The following is a 2,317-nucleotide window of genomic DNA, read 5'->3' as shown; positions in this document are numbered from 1 at the left end:
CTCCGGTTGCCAGATAATGTAATGAGCCACCACAGGCGGCGTCATGCTGCGTTCATACACACCTCGGAAATGTTAAGTTTCCAACTGCTCAGACAGGACAAAATGCTGCGTTTGGAGCCGCTGTAGATCTAGGAAGAGTAAAAACAAGGATAAGGACAACTGCTGACTGGAAACACAAACTCCTGCATGAAACACATTTGAATAAATTAAGAGATAAATTAGAAAAGAAAACATTATTGTATGATGACCTATTGTTGCCCTGTGAATTTGATCAGTGTGGGTTTTATTACACGCTTACATGTGACAATTATGCGCTTGTTTGTGGCAGAAGCCCCCCAGTTCCTCTGTTTATGTGAGCTAGAAATGCTCCAAGAACAGAACATAGTGAACACATTTTTGCTGAAGAGTCAGTATGCTTGATTAGTTTTATTCCACTTGCAGTTCCTGCAGTCTTTCGCTAATCAGACCCTGCAAATTACCATATAGAAACAGGCAAAACATTGTGTATCCATGTAAACCTTTAGTTGTAGATGTTTCAATGTACAACGTGAGTTCCTACATACATGTTTTTAGAACATTTGTTTTCATTACATAATAGACATTTGGCATTGGGCATGTGAGTGTCCTGTCCTGGCATGTGTGTGTAAGTCTTGCTCGTGCACATCTGTCTCTGTGTGTGTGATGCACTTTTGCATAGGTGCCTTCTTTACTTGGCTACTTTAATTGCCATTGTCTACTATTGGATTGTAATTGATGCAAAATAGTACCTGGATTGTAATATTTGAAAGCATCAAACTAGTCACCTTTAGTTTTTCCAGCACATTTCCTGCCAAATGAGGACACCATTGGGTGCTATGCTGAATATGAATATGCAAGTGTTTCAGCATAAGATGATGGTGAAGATGAGTGAATACCTTTGTTCAATGAATCATACTTAATACATAAATTAGATCATTTGAACGTATTTGAGTCTATTACACAAGATTATACTGTGAGACTTACTGCATTTGTTTATGCTGGATATTTAACAGTTCAATAACCCAGCATTACATGGAATGGCACCGGAGAAATAAAAGGCCTATTCGTTGCAAAGTAGACGCTACGATCGGCCTCGCCCACTGCCATCGCCTCAAGGTCCTGCTGTGACCTCAGAGTCCCCAAAGAGCTCCAGGATCAACGGAGACAGGACTTCCAAACTTTTGCTTTGAGAGTTCAGTGCCAAACTAGCCCCTGCCACCTTCCTGAGAGCTTCAGCCTGTTTCTGAGGTGCATTGTCGTCCTCGGGGTGTACCGTGACAGCCATGTGGAGGTTCAAGCCAGGGAAATATTGGTGGTAAAGGAGGCATGGGAGTTGCAGCCCTCTTCTTATTTCTCACCTCTCCACACCAACTCATCGAACAGGTGCAGGACTGGAGGTGGACACAAAAGCCACTGAAATAGCTCAACACTCACTCATAGTCCGGGTCTTGCCTTGTATCTGTGCAGTGTGAAGAACAGAGGATACATAAAGGGCTGGGTGAAGACTTAATTCACCCCTCCACACAGACAAATCACCTGTTAAATGCACTTCTAAGTTAGTGCAAATAAAGCTTTCATAGTGAGAATGGAGCAACCCTACTCATGCTTTTGGTCCTATATGAGAGGAGGCCTTTTGTTCTAAACTAATATCCCAATGGAGTCATCGCCGTGTGTTAAAGGAATGAACAGCAGAAAATGGGACCTGTTAACACTTCAAACTACAACATCACAAACATCAACTGTGCTGCATTTCTGCTTCTATGGATTATGGAACTAATTGGGTGGATTCAGAGAGATCTGAGAAATTAACTTTTTCAATTTTCTTTTAAAAAATACACATAAACCACATTACATATTCTTTTTTTTAAAAGAATCAATTGATAAATTTGATTGACCTGCCAAGTGGATATTACATATACATACTCACAAAAAGTTAGGGATATTCAGCTTTCAGGTGAAATTTCAGGATGAACCTAAAATGCATTCTAACCTTTCCAGGTGAACTTAATGTGACCTTCTCTAAACTTTTGAATGCACATGTCCAACTGTTCAGTGTTTCAGGACTTTTTGCACAAGTTGCTGTTCTCTAACAAGAAGCTTAACAGCAACATTCACAACAGGTTTGATCCATGAATCCACCAATACATTTCCTGCTTCAGTTAGAATTGGTATTTAAACAGTCCTCCTCATCCTGCTGTTCACATTCTGACATCATGAGACCAAGACGACACCTAACTATTGATCAACAGCACCTCAACACTGGAGGCTTCAAACAGGAAGTCCTCAGACAGAAGTGTCC

Source organism: Pempheris klunzingeri, chromosome 6 (assembly GCF_042242105.1).
Source record: "Pempheris klunzingeri isolate RE-2024b chromosome 6, fPemKlu1.hap1, whole genome shotgun sequence".
Taxonomy (NCBI): domain Eukaryota; kingdom Metazoa; phylum Chordata; class Actinopteri; order Acropomatiformes; family Pempheridae; genus Pempheris; species Pempheris klunzingeri.
This window is presented reverse-complemented; position numbering follows the sequence as displayed.